Below are 19,290 nucleotides of genomic sequence, written 5' to 3'. Positions count from 1 at the left end.
AGCCCCATAGTGCTCAGAGCCATTTGAGCCAAACATCAACTACTACACTGTTCTGACAATGAGTGTGTGAGTAAGTGGCGCGACAATCGGACGGTTTCATAGCTCTGTTGCAATAATACAACTTACTACTTGTTGGCCAAAGTACCGCTCAAAGTAAATTATTGCCTGAGTGTATCAATACTGATACCATGATTACTAGTATGGGACAATGGAGGTTTTAGACAAATAAGTTAAAATATATTAATTTCCTCTGTTGTATTTCCTTTAATGTAGCGAAATCCCAAAAATTTGAGAAAGTTTCACGAAATGTATTTAAAAACTGAATTCCGGGACTTTTGAGGGTCCCGAAACAAATTTTTGGGACACCGGAACACATGGATGAAAACCGGGACAATCCCGGTTTTCCGGGACGTTTGGTCACCCTATTCTATACTGTATGTGTTAAAGTAAGCTAGAACGCAAATATTTACTTAAGTGTAGAAATTCTTTAGGCTGGCCGCGGTGGTCTAGCGGTTCTAGGCGCTCAGTCCGGAACCGAGGGACTTCTACGGTCGCAGGTTCGAGTCCTGCCTCGGGCATGGATGTGTGTGACGTCCTTAGGTTAGTTAGGTTAAAGTAGTTCTAAGTTCTAGGGGACTGATGACCATAGATGTTAAGTCCCATAGTGCTCAGAGCCATTTGAATCATTTTTAGAAATTCTTTAAACCACCTCGTAAATGTTACAACGGCATTTCGTTTGAGAAAATCGTGGTAGTACCACGAACAAACTTCCTGACACCGCCATATTACCTCACTTAACGTCACGCTTCAGTAAAAGCTACGTCTTTGTCAGTCGAGTAATATATGCCTTTCATTGCAACGCACCAGTTGACGATTATCTCTGGATAAGTTAGCAACACAACAACTGCATGGAACTCTTGAACGACACCGACGAAGATTGTAATTATCAGATATCGAGATTTGTAATTCCCCTTGTGTGAAAAAGTCTTATCAGGAGGCTGCTACAGTAGCGTAAACTGGAAAACCGCTGATCCACTCTTCCACGGAAGAGATGCGTAATAAATTACGAAACTAGATTTATGTGCACATTCAACATGAACCATCCAAGGTCAAGTAGCGTCGTTCAGTTTAAACTGAGTGTCGCTATTTGCTAGCAAGTGGTTCAAATCCTGCCTGCCTAGACCCACAAAACTCACCCATCCACCCGACACGCTTCTATTACGCACTTTCTCCGGGCGCCTTTGCGAAGTACACGGATGCCACGCGACTCAGGGGCATGTGAATCCGAGGTCAGTTGCAGGTGGCCTAAATAAGTTTCAGAGGCAACGAAAACTCGGACATTCATTATTTCATGTAATCCTTGACCGAATCAAAAAATTTAAAATGGTGTTATAACCTACTCGTTAAGAGGTATAATCTTAAGAGGTTGAACACGACAAGTATTGCAGTTAGAAACTGTCTATGCATCTTGAGGCGAAGTGACTAAGAGCGCGCAAATTCGTGGACTTTGTCCATACAGACTATAGTTGAATTCTTTTATCTTGGCGGCTCGCGCATGCCCGCCCAGGCGCGGGAGATTGCTGCGTTGCCAAGTTGCAAACGACGCACGAGCCAAGAGAAGCAGCGTCATAGTATAGTATAGTATAGTTTGGAAACTTACGTTCAGGGGGGAGTGCGCAGTTTATGAAGTAAAGCCACCACGGCCGCATTAACCCTTTCGCTGCTACAGAGACGTGCTCCCCGCATTTTGTCATCACTGCACTGCTCGCCTGTGCAGACACACGGTGTTCCGACTGCTTTGACACACTTTATCATTCGATTTCACAAAAACTATTTGGCCCAAAAATTTGATTTTTACACATCTTCTTGAGTGATACCTTCCCCCCATAAATGACAATTTAGTTTCGATGTTCAACGCAGTTATTCTGCAGCATTAAATGTAGTAAACCATTGCACGAAATTTTGAAGAGTTTGCAGAGGTAAAAGTCCAAGCGTATACTTTCCGTATGGTCGATTTTAGTTGCCGCAATGTTGAGAATGAAATGTGGACAAGATACCCAAATTTCATATAAAATTTGCTGTATAACAATATCTCATTTAATTTAAGTATCAGATAGGTGTCGTATGTAATATTGAGAAATATTCCGTCTTTCGCGACTGTAATAAAAGTTTTATTTATACCAGAGGCATTTCGATTTTTTTCTAAAAAGTTCTGATTAAAACAAAGTTGGCGAAGTACACAAAACTAAATTGTGGACGTAATAAAACATAGAAAAAACTAAAATATATTGTCAGTGAGGCGCAGTGCGCAAACAATTTGTGTGTGTCACAACGGACAGCAAATACTTGCCAAAACATAGATCAGTCGACGGAAACATTGAATATGATGATGTTGCCAAAGCAGCGAAGCAAGGAAGTGCGTCCGACAGTCAAGTAGCTCGGCAACGTACGAGCCGAAATTCTGCTCTAAATAATACTTTTAATATCAAAATGGTTCAAATGGCTCTGAGCACAATGGGACTCAACATCTTAGGTCATCAGTCCCCTAGAACTTAGAACTACTTAAACCTAACTAACCTAAGGACATCACACACACCCATGCCCGAGGCAGGATTCGAACCTGCGACCGTAGCAGTCCCGCGGTTCCGGACTGCAGCGCCAGAACCGCTAGACCACCGCGGCCGGCACTTTCAATACTGTCGCAAAAGAATATATCTCAATATGAATAGTAAAACAGCGACTGCGGAAGAGAAGATATACAAACAAAACAGATAACATGAATATTGTATGTGTGTCATTGTTTTTAATTGCTGTGAAAAGAAATAGTGGAGGACAAAATTAGAAAAACCGAAAACTTGTTATGGTTATAATGAAGAGACAAAGCACTAGAAATTTCAAAAAATTACATTCAAACGAATAAAATTCATGAAGAAAGACACATCGATATTGTTTTTAAATAAAGAAAATACAAAGCACCTAAGAAGGTTTGAACCCAAACCCTCTCACTTGGCATCGAAACACCTCAACCATTACGCTAACACACCTCGTCGTTGAACAGAACTCGTGGAGGGTTCTAAAAAGGACGCAAAATACCGACAAACACTGTTGGTATGACTTACGAATTACTCACGTTTCGTCGAAGTACAATAGGATATAAACAATTACCGCTGTTCATTATTGCGAAAAAGTTCGTGAGAATGATACAAACACCTTTCCTTGCTATCGCCTGAATTAGGAGGCTTATTGCTTGTTTGGTTTAATTAATTAATAGAATATGAAGAAAATGGTATAAATAATGCTTTTTCCAAACTTTCTAAAACAGAAAGTCTGCTATCGAGACATTGCTTTTGTTCTATTACTTTATTTATGACTGAACGTTTCTAAAACTGAAGACACTCGTCCGTGCTCTGCACTGCAGTCGAGCTCTGGCAACGTCGTTCTCTGTTCACTGGCTGACTGCGTTTTGTGACGTCAGATGCGTAGAACGAACCTAAACTCGGCCGCCGTCGTAAATGACGCGCACTTTTAAGAGCACATAACGACTCTCAATGAACTTACGCTACATGATCAAAAGTTTCCAGACAGCCCCAAAAACATACTTTTTTCATACTGGGTGCATTGTGCAGCCACCTACTAAATGGTTCACATGACTCTGAGCACTATGCGACTTAACATCTTAGGTCATCAGTCCCATAGAACTTAGAACTACTTAAACCTAACTAACCTAAGGACATCACACATATCCATGCCCGAGGCAGGATTCGAACCTGCGACCGTAGCGGTCGCGCGGTTCCAGACTGTAGCGCCTAGAACCGCTCGGCCACCCCGGCCGGCCCAGCCACCTCCTGCCAGGTACTCCGTATCAGCGACCTCGGTAGTCATTAGACACCGTGAGAGAGCAGAATGGGCCGCTCTGCGGAATTCACGAATGTGGTCAGGTGACTGGGTGTCATACGTCTGTACAGGATATTTCCACACTCCTATACACCCTCAGGTCCACTATTTGCTGTATGATAGTGAAGTTGAAACGTGAAGGGAGACTTACAGCACAAAAGCGTACAGGTCGACCTTGTCTGTTGACTGACAGAGACCGCTGACAGTTGAAGAGGGTCGTAATGTGTAATGGGCAGACATCTATCCGGATCATCATACAGGAATTCCAAACTGCATCACGAACCACTGCAAGTGCTACGACGCTCAGGTGGGACGTGGGAAAACTTGGATTTAATGGTCGAGCGGCTGCTCATAAGCCAGACATCACGCCGGAAAGAGCCAAACGGCGTCTCGCTCGGTGTAAGGAGCGTAAACATTGGACGGTTGAACAGTGGAAGAACATTGTGTGGAGTGACGAATCACGGTACACAATGTGGCGATCCGATGGCACGGTGTGGGCATGGCGAATGCCCGGTGAACGTCATCTGCCAGCGTGTGTAGTGCCAACAGTAACATTCGGAGGCGGTCGTGTTGTGGTGTGGTCGTGTTTCTCATTGACGGGGCATACACCCATTGCTGTTTTGCGTGGCACTATCACAGCACAGGCCTACATTGCTGTTTTAAGCACCTTCTTGCTTCACACTGTTGAAGAGCAAGCCGGGGATGGCGATTGCATCTTTCAACACGATTCAGCACCTGTTCATAAAGCACGGGCTGTGACGGAGTGGTTTCACGGCAATGACATCCCTGTAATAGACTAGCCTGCGCAGAATCCTGATCTGAATCCTATAGAACAAGTTTAGAATGTTTTGGAACTCCGACTTCGTGCCAGGCCTCACCGACCGACATCGATACCTCTCCTCAGTGCAGCACTCCGTGAAGAATGGGCTGCCATTCCCCAAGAAACATTCGAGCACCTGATTGAACGTATGGCTGCGAGAGAGGAATCTGTCATCAAGGCTAAGGGTGAGCCAACACCATACTGAATTCCAGCATTACCGATGGAGGGGCGCCACGAACTTGTAAGGCGTTTCCAACCAGGTGTCCAGATACTTTTGATCACATAGTGTACACGGGAAACTCCCCAGCGCACGCCGTTCTTATTTAGCGGTAATAATGCCCAGTAAACAGCCCGTCAAAAACTGAACATAGACCAAGCACAAAACAGGAAGAGGGTGTACTCAACTGTGAAAGAAAACAGCAAAATAGAAACAGTAAATGGTCCAAGAGCAAGAAGTGCAATATGGAGCTGTGGGGAAGAGCTACAGTTTCGTGGTGAAGTGGTGACGGCGTTGAACAACAAAGCGGATGCGCCGTGTTCAATGCTCACAAGTGCCAAATTTTTTCCTTCTATTTCCCACGCTGCTCGCTGTACTCAAATTTGCGCCTGTGTCGTGGTGTGACGTCCATTTCCAACAGCGAGGTGTAAGGTCGGAGATTGTAATGACAGTTGATTCTGCACAACTACTCTGTCAGCAACCGAAAAGATGTGGCTTTCGAATTGGAACCGCAAACGCTTGATGACAAGGCGACAAGTCGACCGAATCCTCCACCGGCAAACACGTCTGCCGCGTCATACACGGCATTAGCGACAGCACGTGAGTCATGCGATAGGGATCTCTTATCGACACGCCTAAAGTGTACCGCTGTTAAGTGAGTGACATATGCCTGAATAGGTGTTCACATCTATATGAATGTGATCACTGCCAATGAAATGATGGGCACATAATAGTTTGTCACATAATCTGCACTGTCACACAGTTTCTCTGTGCCAGAACGAGAATTTCACTCTTCAGCGGAGTGTTCGCTGATATGAAACTTCGTGGCAGATTAAAACTGTTTGGCCGACCGCGGTGGTCTCGCGGTTCTAGGCGCTCAGTCAGGAACCGCGCGACCGCTACGGTCGCAGGTTCGAATCCTGCCTCGGGCATGGATGTGTGTGATGTCCTTAGGTTAGTTAGGTTTAAGTAGTTCTAAGTTCTAGGGGACTGATGACCACAGCAGTTGAGTCCCATAGTGCTCAGAGCCATTTTGAAAACTGTTTGCCGGACCGAGACTCGAACTCGGGACCTCTGCCTTTCGCGGGCAAGTGCTCTACCAACCTTTTTTTTTCTTTTTAATTAGTTCCTGAGAGGAAAAAAACTCCGACCCAGCAGGGAATCGAACCCGGACCCTTAGGGTTGATATTCTGTCGCGCTGACCACTATTTTTTTATGTTTAGGGCCTCCCATCTCCCCTTCTAGCCCTTCCATTCGCTCTCCTTCATGCGCCTTCTTCGGCGAGCTTCAATGCCCCACTTTTTTTTTAATGGATTATGAAACTGAATTGCATCTCGAAGACAGAAAATTGTAATCCGAATAGATTACCGGGAAAAATAACTCTCTCTATAATACTGTTGACTGCATTAACGGAACGCAAAATATTCTTCCATCAGAATTTAAACAAAAATGAGAGAGAAGCAAAAGTAATAATTAAGAGAGGAAAGTAAACTTCTTCAATGATGCACGTCTTATACATTAGAATAGTTTGTCCCTATTATTCTTGTGCTGTGGCATGACTCCTGTTACTTTTTGCGAAAACATGCTTTTTCGGGGTTCTGTTGAGGCCTTCACGGCTACCGTATCGGCCCCGGGGCTCACCAAGTTCCCACCGTACGTCACCCTCATCACCAATCCCCTACTTTGGCAGTCTATCTTGTTCGGTCGATTTCATATTATTTAGGTATTATCCGACGCCTTCTTTCTGAAACAAAATTGTAACCAACTGAACTACCCAAGCACGACTAACGACCCGACCACATAAATTCAATTCTGCTAGTACACTGCTGACCATTAAAATTGCTTCACCACGAACATGACGTGCTACAGACTTAACCGACAGGAAGAAGATGATGTGATATGCAAATGATTAGCATTCCAGAGCATTCACACAAGGTCGGCGCCGGTGCCAACACCTACAACGTGCTGACATGAGGAAAGTTTCCAACCGATTTCCCATACACAAACAGCACTTGAGTGGCGTTGCGTGGTGAAACGTTGTTGTGATGCCTCGTGTAAGGAGGAGAAATGCGTACCGTCACGTTCCCGACTTTGAGAAAGGTCGGATTCTAGCCTATCGCTATTGTGGTTTATCGTATCGCGACATTGCTGCTCGCATTGGTCGAGATCCAATGACTGTTAGCAAAATAAGGAATCGGTGGGTTCAGGAGGGTAATACGGAACGCCTTGCTGGATCCCAACGGCTTCGTATCACTAGCAGTCGAGATGACACGCATCTTATCCGCATGGCTGTAACGGATGGTGCAGCCACGTCTCGATCCCTGAGTCAACAGATAGGGACGTTCTAAAGACAACTATCTGCACGAACAGTTCGACGACGTTTGCAGCAGCACGGACTATCAGCTCGGAGACCGTGGCTGCGGTTACCCTTGACGCTGCATCACAGACAGGAGAGCCTGCGATGGTGTACACGACGACGAACCTGGGTGCACGAATGGCAAAACGTCACTTTTTCGGATGAATCCGGGTTCTGAAACTTCCTGGCAGATTAAAACTGTGTGCCCGACCGAGACTCGAACTCGGGACCTTTGCCTTTCGCGGGCAAGTGCTCGCAGGAGAGCTTCTGTAAAGTTTGGAAGGTAGGAGACGAGGTACTGGCAGAAGTAAAGCTGTGAGTACCGGGCGTGAGTCGTACTTCGGTAGCTCAGATGGTAGAGCACTTGCCCGCGAAAGGCAAAGGTCCCGAGTTCGAGTCTCGGTCGGGCACACAGTTTTAATCTGCCAGGAAGTTTCATATCAGCGAACACTGCGCTACAGAGTGAAAATCTCACTCTGGAATCCGGGTTCTGTTTACAGCATCGTGATGGTCGCATCCGTGTTTGGCGACATCACGGTGAACGCACATTGGAAGCGTGTATTCGTCATCGCCATACCGGCGTATCACGCGGCGTGATGGTATGGGGTGCCATTGGTTACACGTCTCGGTCACCTCTTGTTCGCACTGACGGCACTTTGAACAGTGGACGTGACATTTCAGATGTGTTACGACCCGTGGCTCTACCGTTCATTCGATCCCTGAGAAACCCTACATTTCAGCAGGATAATGCACGACCGCATGTTGCAGGTCCTGTACGGGCCTTTCTAGATACAGAAAATGGTCGACTGCTGCCCTGGTCAGCACATTCTCCAAATCTCTCACCAATTGCAAAGGTGTGGTCAATGGTGGCCTAGCAAGTGGCTCGTCACAATACGCCAGTCACTACTCTTGATGAACTGTGGTATCGTGTCGAAGCTGGATGGGCAGCTGTACCTGTACACGCCATCCAAGCTCTGTTTGACTCAATGCCCAGGCGTATCAAGGCCTTTATTACGGCCAGAGGTCGTTGTTCTGGGTACTGATTTCTGAGGATGTATGCACCCAAACTGCATGAAAATGTAATCAGATGTCAGTTCTAGTGTAATATATTTGTCCAATGAATAGCCGTTTATCATCTGCATTTCTTCTTGGTGTAGCAATTTTAATCGCCAGTAGTGTACCTCGTTTCCTACATTCCAAACTTCGCAAAAGCTCTTCTGTGAACCTTCCGGAACTAGCACTTCTGGGAGTTTCTCTGTGCCCTGTCAAAACAAATGTTTTTAAGGTTTTGAAGTTACGTTTCGCTTTGGAAGTCTTGACTCTTTAATTCCTTTGTTGTAGCATAGCCCACGCCCGTTTATTTGTTGTTTTCATTTCTGTCAGACATCTACGTCGTATCTCGCCTTCTCTCACTAGTCGTCACATTTACTTGCGACGGAAATGTATTCTTACCACATGACTCATATTCCGTAACCAATGTATAGCATGACAACTGCCAAGACTACATACAGAAAGAGAACAAACTTTTCAGTGACCAGACAGACAGTTTATGATATCGTGAAAAAAATTAAAAATGGTAATAGCGGGTTTTTAATCCAGCTGTGCCTGCTTTGCACTCCGTCACCATGAGTAGTTTCTCTACTTTCCACGACGTTGCGATTCTTGTTATTATTTTGCTTTTCCTTTTTGACAGTTCTGCGCACCGCCTCCCTGTTTTCACGCTTGATCCGTGTTCAGTTTTTGACGGTATGTGTACTGGGGCGCTCTTCGTCTTACCACTAAATCTGAGAGGCGTGGGATGGGGAGTTTCCCTTGTTAGTACGTAATTCTGAACCTGTACAATACTTTCCCGCTCTGAACACCCGACACACAACAGAAAAAAAGTTGGTCAGTTACTACATTTCCAGTTTTCAAGCACTATAATTTTAGCATCGGGCATGGCGTTTTAACTTACTGCTGCCTTTACTAACTCTACTAGCAATACATCTGACAGAGGCTGTCCACTGACACATAGTTCAGCAGATTTGACATAATAATAACTCAGATGTGTCGAAAACTAGCTTTTGTACTCGTCCAGTGTTTGATCATGAAAGCACTAGGCGATTCCCAGCAAACTTTAAACATAATTTCAAACTTTTTCTAATTTTTTTTTATGCCTTACCCCGCTCAATGTCAAATATTTAACACATTAACTCTTGTGACAGCGTCTATTTTGAAAGGAACTTACTCCAAAATCTTTAGTTCTCAGGAACGAAGGAAGACATTCTACAGGTACATGGAATGTAAGAGGACGAGCTTCCTAATGTTTAAAGAACAGAAAAGAAATGCGTGTTTTACCTTTACTGCTGCTTCTAAGATTTACAGTCTTCTTGAAAAGAGCAAGTGCAAAATCTTGGAATGCGGTCCTTTCCTTAAAAAAGTAATTCATGTATATAGTCGAGTTACGTCTTTAGTAGTGTTTCAAGTTGCTTCTTTGTTTACTCATACGTTCCCACAGTACTGCATCTCTAATCAAAGTACGTAGAGGACGATTTCATCAGCAGGAGCAGTAGTGAAACATGCAGAACGTGTCATCAAGTCATCCTAGAAATATCTATATGCATGCGGAATATGATCAATCAAACGTTGAATGTGTTGCATTTCGTTCTTGTTAATAGCCATTGGTCCAGTGTAAACCTTTTCAAAATTAAAAACAACAAACACTTCCTAAAATAAGAGACACATTATATGCTTCTGTAATTCTCCTATGTGCTCAGAAGCCACAACACCTGACTATCTAGTTGCGTTCAAAATGCAAATAGGAACGTGGCTGGAACCTGACTTTCAGAAACAATAACAGTTTAGATGCAAAACGTAACGCATAGGGCATTAGCTACTCGACAGGTGACATGCGAATATGATCGCCATTGAAAGGGCGGTATTCCAGGAGTAAAGCCCTTTCAAAAATGACGTCGCTCCAACAATGCCGCAAAAACAAATTTACAACATTTAAAATGTAGAGCAGACAGGCGTCATTTCCGGCCAAATGTTTTGTTGAGGTTAATTTTTTTTATTAATGTTACCATATTTATAGAATTAATGTACATCATTTCACGAATTAAGTTGCAATCTGTGATCTCTGTTTTGATGAAGCTGGTGTTACTTGATATAATTGACAGTACACGAAAGAATTGGCAAAGAGATTGTTAGTGCTTCCTGGCTTATAAAACGATTGATATTAACCTTCTGCAACAATAGGGAAATCAGTCACTTGTAAAAATTCTCGAATGAAATACATCGTTGATACTATTCAGCATTTTGTACGTGGGCTTTCAGTAGTCTGTCTAGATAGCAGTTTGCATGAAATTCTGATGTAAAAATTTTCACTGTCATTTCAGGTCTTGATCTACAGTTTTTGTAACATGTTGGTTTGAATTTTTAGTTTGTTGGGGGGAATGAAACAGAAACCTCTAATGCACAGTTGCGAATTGTCAGATGTGAGTGGTCAAAGACATAGGCTGAATACTGTAGCATTAAAATTGTATTAATGCTATAGTATGTGGACTGAAGGAAATAATATTTGATTATAAATGGAATTTGTACAGTTTTTTAAGTGGTAGTTCCATGAAACAATTGGTTTCTGTAATCCAGCAAATGTCTCAGAAATCAGCTGCAATATTATGACTGTATTTTTTAATACCAGTACCTTCAAATCTGATGCTGAAACATTTATATTAATCATGTTTCAGGTCACTAACTGTAAATTATTTTTATACGTATCTTCAGCTGACTTTATAGTTTGATCATATTGTGTCCTTGCTTCTCTCAAGTAAAACTTTAAGAATTCTTGTGAATATAATACTAGTATTTATATTCTTAGGTAACATTTCACCACAAAATATTTTTCACGTAATCGTTTCACATCACAATAGCAAAGAATGTGCATCTGTCTATTCATGTGCCTTTCAAATAAAATACTCATCTATGTGCACTGATGCATAATCACAGTTTCTTCTTCAAACTGGTATTTCTTATATCTACAATAGTAGTCATTTCATGGCTGTAAATGGTTTTAGTGTTTAACTGCAAATAAAATTTACTTTAAATTGACTAGTGTACACTCTGTATTGATGTAAGTTATATTGATTGTTAGTGGTGTAAATGCCCTGGCATTTCACAAGTAACAATCAACGCGTTACAGTATTTCCGATTTTGTGATCATTTTTAATATTTTGTCTCGTAGTACATTGATGAAAAGTCTGCTAGTTACATCATATATTGTCATTACTATCAAGACAGAGTTGTTGGGTGTTCAAAATTTACACATTTTGTTACAGGCTTGTTGGTAGAAGTATCAAAAAAATATTTATTTCCTCTGTTATTTAAAGTATAGCACTAACGCAAAAAGTTATTTATTGGACTAAAAAATTGTTGAGGTTTGGTATGTGGTATTTGGACATTTATTTCAACATTGATCACTGTTCTGTTAAAATCTCAGAATATTAAACTTGATCCATAACTAAATTAGTGCCTTATTTAGGATTGTAAAAATGTGTGTTTGTAATGTTACGGAACACATCAAATATGGAGCCAAGATTGGGAGACTGCATACAACAATGCATTCATAAAATAACACACGAAGAACATTGAAACATATGCAAGAGGAAATTAACCACAACCAACCGATTCAATTTTCACCCAAAGAATTTACGTTCGTAACGCAATCTTGTCCGTCATGAAATTACCACACACTGGTATACTAAATTCATACTAACTCTCTGTGAAATCTTCCCGAAAAGAATAGCTGAGGGCTACTTTGTTGATTACACCACATGCTTCACGTGGTCAACTTGGTTTACACAAAGAGTGTAACTCCACAATAATTTTGATAATTAAAATAAATTACATCGAAACGCAATTTACGAACGAAAAACCTCGAACTGGTTACTATCGTCTTACTATTAACCTGATGGGTCAAACAATTGTATAAGCACGTGGTACTGGTCTCACAAAGTACACCCCACGTGGGTTGAACATAAGAAAAGTTGCTATATTAAAAAATATTTTTCAAGACGAGACGTTATAATCTCACGCACATTCGCATTTAAGATTGATGATCTTAGTTAGAGTTACTGATTAACACTTGGTTCCACTTTACTCACAAAGTAGTGACAAAGCAACTACTGGAAGATATTCTGAACTTCACACTCGAATTACACTGCGTTGCAATTTAAGATAACATAAGATATTTTAGATCTAAACTTGAAATAAAGGTGATTAAATTTTCAGTTAGGCTGAACTTAAGAAATCCATTGTCCTACAGACTTAGGAGACACGCACTTAGCCGGAGATCTTACCACCACTTCAGACGCTCGCCATGGACCGACTGGCCTGGGCCTCTACCGAGGGTACTTCCAGATACAAAACGGAAGTGACCAGAGAGGCAGCTTCCTATACCAACATGACAAGGGACGGACAGGACCATACTAAGAGTAGAAACCTCTCTGCTTTTAGAAAGCGTAGCTACCTGTTCCGACGTTGGTCCTACTGTTCTCTAGCAGACAGGCTTGTCTGCTACCATCCAGCATGCAACTAGAAATACATTTGTTCATTCACCCTCTCACACAGAAGGGAAGGGGGATGACAGTATCTTATCATATACAGTATATAAAAGAAAGCGGTTGTAGGTTCCTTATGAGACTGTGTGACATGAATTACATATAAACTGTGTTTTAAAGTGTAGTAGTGTGACAGATCGTTCTTGATTATGTGTAAAAGTAACACGGTCCACTGCTCAGTCTCCTCCCAGATAGTCAGAAACACCACAGTAAATTTAGAAGTGGAATGTATGCCGTAAATGACAACAGTTTTAAAAAATTAAGATGAAAGGAATCCAACAGAGACCTTTCAACAGTTTTAATATCGAAAACAAAGTAAATTAAAAAAAAGTGGTTCCATGAACCCTCTGCCAGGTACTTGAATGTGATTTGCAGAGTATCCATGTAGATGTGGATGAATCTATGTGCGTAGAATCTCGTACCGTTCTCAACTCATTTTCTCAAAATTTATAGAGAGGCCCTTTTAAAAATGACTGTATCATCTGTAGAGTAATCGGAAGTTTGAGGCTGCTTTATACACAGGAGTTAGATCTCGCCAAGAATCGGGGGGCTGTACTGCTAAAGTCCTAATTGTGTGGCGCATAGAAAACGGCAGCTGCTCGGTTTGTGATCAAAGCGCAGGAGGAGACACGAGAAGCAGGTCACATTCCGAGTAGGAGCCACTCACCTCAGGCAGATTGCAGCCCGGTGTGGTCAGAACAGGACAGCTCAGCAGGTCACGTCCAGCCCGCCAGACTAGTCCGCAGTGCTTTGGCGGTACAGGCAGCCTGACAAATGAAATGTACCCCCCCCCCCCCCCCCGCCATACACCAGCCAGGGAACAGATTAGATAATCTGGCCACAGTACTTCCCCGCCCTCCCTAATACACCTGCCAGAGATTAAATTACATTAAATCAGATTAGAGGTACTTTTCATTCCAACTGATCCACAGCGAAGAGATCCTCTGGGATGGGTAACATGTCAGAAAACAAGAGTACACAATAAACATTTACAAAATAAGGACAGATATGCTAATGAACCATCCACAAATCCCAACTGAAATAGCCCTTGTGGAAGTTGTTGTTGTGGCCTTCAGCCCTAAGACTGGTTCGATGCAGCTCTCCATGCTACTCTATCCTGTGCAAGCCTCTTCATCTCGTAATAACTACTGCACCCTACATCCTTTTCAATCTGCTTAGTGTATTCATCTCTTGCTCTCCCTCTCCACGCTGCCCTCCAATGCTACATTGGTGATCCCTTGATGCCTCAGAACGTGTCCCACCAACCGGTCCCTTCTTCTAGTCGGGTTGTGGCACAAAAACTCTTCTCCCCAATTCTGTTCAGAGCCTCCTAATTAGTTACGTGATCTACTCATCTTCTGTAGCACCACATTTCAGAAGCTTCTATTTTCTTCTTGTCTAAACAATTTATCGGCCATGTTTCACTTCCATACATCCTCCTTACAAATACTTTGAGGGAGGATTTCCTGACGCTTAAATCTATACTCGATATTAACAAATTTCTCAAGTTCAGAAACGCTTTCCTAGCGACTGTCAGTCTACATTTAATATCCTCTCTAGTTTTACCATCATCAATTATTTTTCTCCCCAAATATCAAAACTACTTTAAGTGTCTCATTTCCTAATCTAATTCCCTCAGCATCACCCGACTTAATTCGACTACAGTCCATTACCCTCGTTTTGCTTTTGTTGATGTTCATCTTAAATCCTCCTTTCAAGACACTGTCCATTCCATTCAGTTGCTTTTCCAGGTCCTTTGCTGTCTCTGACAGAATCACGATCTCATCAGCTAACCTCGAAGTATTCATTTCTTCTCCGTGGCTTTTAATCCCAACTGCAAACTTCTCTTTTGTTTCCTTTACTGCTTGCTCAGTATACAGATTGAATAACATCGGGGATAGGCTGCAATCCTGTCTCACGCCCTTCTCAACCACTGCTTCCATTTGTGCCCCTCTGTTCTTATAACTGCCATATGGTTCCTGTACAAATTGTAAATAGCCTTTAATTCCCTGTATTTGACCCCCGCCATCTTCAGAATTTGAAATAGAGTATTCCAGTGGGCCTTGTCAAAAGCTTTCTCTAAGTCTACAAATTCTAGAAACGTGGGTTTGCCGTTCCTTAACACATTTTCGAGGATAAGTCGTAGGGCCAGTATTGCCTCATGTGTTCCAACATTTCTATGGAATCCAAACTCATCTTCCCCGAGGTCAGCTTGTACCAGTTTTTCCATTCGTCTGTAAAGAGTTCGTGTTAGTATTTTGCAACCATGACCTATTAAACTTATAGTTCGGTAATTGTCACACCTGTCAGCACCTGCTTTATTTGGGATTGGGATTATTACAGTCTCCTTTAAGTCTGAAGGATTGTTTCCTGTGTCATACATCTTGCTCACCACATGGAAGACTTCTGTCATGGCTGGCTCTCCCAAGGCTATCAGTAGTTCTAATGGAATGTTGTCTACTGCTGGGGCCATGTTTTGACTTCGGTCTTCCTGTGCTCTGTCACATTCTTCACGCACTATCATATCTTCCATTTCATCTTCATCTACGGGCTCCTGAAATTTCCAAAAAATGGCCCTCAGGCACATCGCCCTTGTATGGACCCTGTATGTGGATGTCGTGTCGCTAAAAAAGAAAAAATTAAATGGTTATAAAACTTATCCACAAACATTAATTGTTCCGTAAGCTTTGGTGCATAACGTAATTCTTAGGCTATTTTAGCTAAGCATCATCAAATAAAAAATAAAAATAAAATTTAAAAAAAGTTTTACATTACTGATCAACAATGATCGTATTGAAACTTCCTGGCAGATCAAAACTGTGTACCCGACCGAGACTCGAACTCGGGACCTTTGCCTTTCGCGGGCAAGTGCTCTACCATCTGAGCTACCGAAGCACGACTCGCGCCCGGTCCTCACAGGTTTACTTCTGCCAGTATCTCGTCTCGTACCTTCCGTATTACTGCACAAAATTTGTACGGGAAGTCAGTGTGTATGCAATCCTCACATTATGTGATGTTACTAATAGCATACACACATCAATCGATTCTGCTGAGAAACTGATCAATGGAGTAAAAGGAGTCCTTTAGACTCTTCTCAAATCGAACATTATTACTAGTTAACCGTTTTATTGCTGCTGGCATGTTATTGAAAATGTGTATTGCTGAATCGTGGACACTTTTTGAACCAAAGTAAGCGATATTCAGTCATCGTGAAGGCTATTCTTATTTCTAGTGCTGATTCCGTGAACTGAGCTGTTGGTTTGAAATATATATATATATATATATATATATATATATATATATATATATATATATATATATATAATGACAAATTTGGTTAAGTATTGCGAAGCGGTTGTTAGTGTCCCCAGTGGCTTAAAAATATTTCTGCAGACTATTCTTGAGTTCACACCACAAATAATTCCTGTTGCGTGTTTTTGTGGTCAGAAAACCTTAGTCTGGCTTTATGAGCTACCCCAAAAAATAATCCCATATGGCATTACAAAATAAAAGTAAGCATAGCACGCAAGGTTTTTTATTTTTATATTACCGATGTCTGTCGACATTCACATAGCAATGAAGATTTGTTTAGACCCTTGAGCAGTTCTATGGTATGCAGTACCCAGTTAAATTTGGCATAAAGGTGTAATCCGAGGAATTTAGCACTGTCAACTTCTTTTATCTGCTTCTCGTCTTATTTTGGGCATATATTTTAGGAAAACCTTTACAGGTTCTGAGCTGAATACAGTACGATTTTTCAAGGTTTAGTGGCAGAGAATTGCCTAGAAATCAATTATTAATATCAATGGAAATTTCACTAGTCGATATCTAAAGCTCTATTTGATTTACTATTTACTGCAATATTTGTGTCATCTACAAACGACATAAACTTTGCCTGTGGTAACGTTATTCATGAGAAATCATTGATCTGCACAAGAAAAAATAAGGGACGTAAGATTGAACCATGTGGGACGTGGTTTCTCTGATAGATGATGCTTGATGGATTAATAAACGTCTCTTTCCTACTGACATCCTTCGCTTTCTGTCAGAGATGTAGGGTTAGAATCATTTTGTAGCATATCCTGTTACATCGTAATATCCTAGTTTACTTAAAAGGATATTACGATTCACGCAGTCAATCACAGAATTACCAGTAGTCAGTAATTCATTATCTAATGTATTAAGTATATTCTCACAGTATGTATAACTTTTTGAGTATCGGAACCCCTCAGAAATCCGAATCGTAACTTGGATAATATTTTATCTGTGGTCAGATGATTAAGAAGACCGCTGTGTACTAAATTTTTCAAAGCTTTTAAGAATGCAGACAGAGGCGAAATTGGGCACAAGTTTTATGGTATTTGTTTGTCTCCTTTTTTATACAAAGGCTTAACTTTAGCATATTTCAACCATTGCGGAATTTTCCATTGGTAGAAGACTGATTACACAAATAATTTAAAATGTCGCTAAACTCTGAGGTACACCGTTTAATGAACATTGTTGATATACTATCGTAGCCACTAGAATTTTTCGATTTTAAGGAATTCATGGTGCACATTACTTCTAATGATGTTGTGAGGGTTATTCTCGCATTACTGTGGTTACTTGTAGTAAGTGGTCTGAGACTTTCCGTGGTAGCATCTACTGAACCTGAGAAACTCATCTTTTCAGTAAACAGTTATGAAGCGCTGATTGAAAAGTTCAGCAGTACTGCACACATTTCTTCCCCGTGTACCATTTATTCTTAATGCTAATTGTTCCTCTTCATCTCTTCCTTCGCAGTATGTTGTACTGTGTTTATTTTGTTATCCGATATCAGATAATGCGTTCTCTTTGGTGCCTGTATCACTGCCTTCAGTATTTTGCAGAGCGTTTTGCAATACTGGTGTCACGTGACGACCTCGCTCAGTGATACATTCTGCGACACACGTGACCACACGGCTGCGACAGCTACCAGCTCAGCGCTTATCACAAGTGTTTCCCTTCAGATACGACCGTATCAGTCGGCCACTACGCCGCGTAAGTAGTGATCCGTCAGCCAACGCCCACAGACTCATTTGGTTCCCAGGAACAGGTTTCCTCTTGTTACTTTGTATAACTACGCTGGCAAAAACTGCAGCACCAAAAAACAATTAATGAAGAGAAATGAAATTTGAATAACACTACTGGCCGTTTAAATTGCTACACCAAGACGAAATGCAAATGATAAAGCGGTATTCATTGGACAAAGATATTATCCTACAACTGACATGTCACGCAATTTGGGTGCACAGATCCTGAGAGACCAGTACCGAGAACAACCACCTCTGGCTGTAATAACGGCCTTAATACGCCTGGGCATTGAGTCAAACAGAGCTCGGATGGCGTGTACAGGTACAGCTGCCCATGCAGCTTCAACACGATACCACAGTTCATCAAGAGTAGTGACTGGCGTATTGTGACGAGCCAGTTGCTCGGCCACCACTGACCAGACGTTTTCAATTGGTGAGAGAGCTGCAGAATGTGCTGGCCAGGGCAGCAGTCGAACATTTCCTGTATCCAGAAAGACCCGCACAGGATCTGCAACATGCGGTCGTGCATTATCCTGCTGAAATGTAGGGTTTCACAGGGATCGAACGATGGGTAGAGCCACGGGTCGTAACACATCTGAAATGACCGAGACGTGTAACCAATGGCGAGACGTGTAACCAATGGCACCCCATACCATCACGCCGGGTGATACGCCACAATGGCGATGACGAACACACTCCTCCAATGTGCGTTCACCGCGATGTCGCCAAACACGGATGCGATCATCACGATGCTGTAAACAGAACCTGGATTCATCCGAAAAATTGACGTTTTGCCATTCGTGCACCCAGGTTCGTCGTCGAGTACACCATCCCAGGCGCTCCTGTCTGTGATGCAGTGTCAAGGGTAACCGTAGCCGTGGTCTCCGAGCTAGTGATACGAGGCCGTTGGGATCCAGCACGGCGTTCCGTATTACCCTCCTGAACCCACCGATTCCATATTCTGCTAACAGTCATTGGATCTCGAACAACGCGAGCAGCAATGTCTCGATACGATAAACCGCAATCGCGATAGGCTACAATCCGACCATTATCAAAGTAGGAAACGTGATGGTACGCATTTCTCCTCCTTACACGAGGCATCGCAACAACGTTTCACCAGGCAACGCCGGTCAACTGCTGTTTGTGTATGAGAAATCGTTTGGGAACTTTCCTCACGTCACCAAGTTGTAGGTGTCGCCACCGGCGCCAACCATCTGTGAATGCTATGAAAAGCTAATCATTTGCATATCACAGCATCTTCTTCCTGTCGGTTAAATCTGGCGTCTGTAGCACGTCATCTTCGTGGTGTAGCAATTTTAATGGCCAGCAGTGTAAAAAAGCAGTTCCTGTCTGTT

General features: G+C 42.4%; 1 protein-coding gene across 1 annotated transcript in view; it reads right to left on the bottom strand.

Moving 5' to 3' along the window:
- The window catches only part of LOC126213189 (ankyrin repeat domain-containing protein 65-like), an 85,068-nt gene extending 71,441 nt beyond the window's left edge, over positions 1-13,627 (bottom strand). The window contains exon 1 of the mRNA XM_049940815.1: positions 13,552-13,627. The gene's annotated coding sequence lies outside the window, so the exon portion shown is untranslated. The remainder of the gene's footprint in view (positions 1-13,551) is intronic.
- Positions 13,628-19,290: the final 5,663 nt, after the last annotated feature.

This window comes from Schistocerca nitens, chromosome 11 (genome assembly GCF_023898315.1).
Source record: "Schistocerca nitens isolate TAMUIC-IGC-003100 chromosome 11, iqSchNite1.1, whole genome shotgun sequence".
Classification (NCBI taxonomy): domain Eukaryota; kingdom Metazoa; phylum Arthropoda; class Insecta; order Orthoptera; family Acrididae; genus Schistocerca; species Schistocerca nitens.
This window is presented reverse-complemented; position numbering and strand designations above follow the sequence as displayed.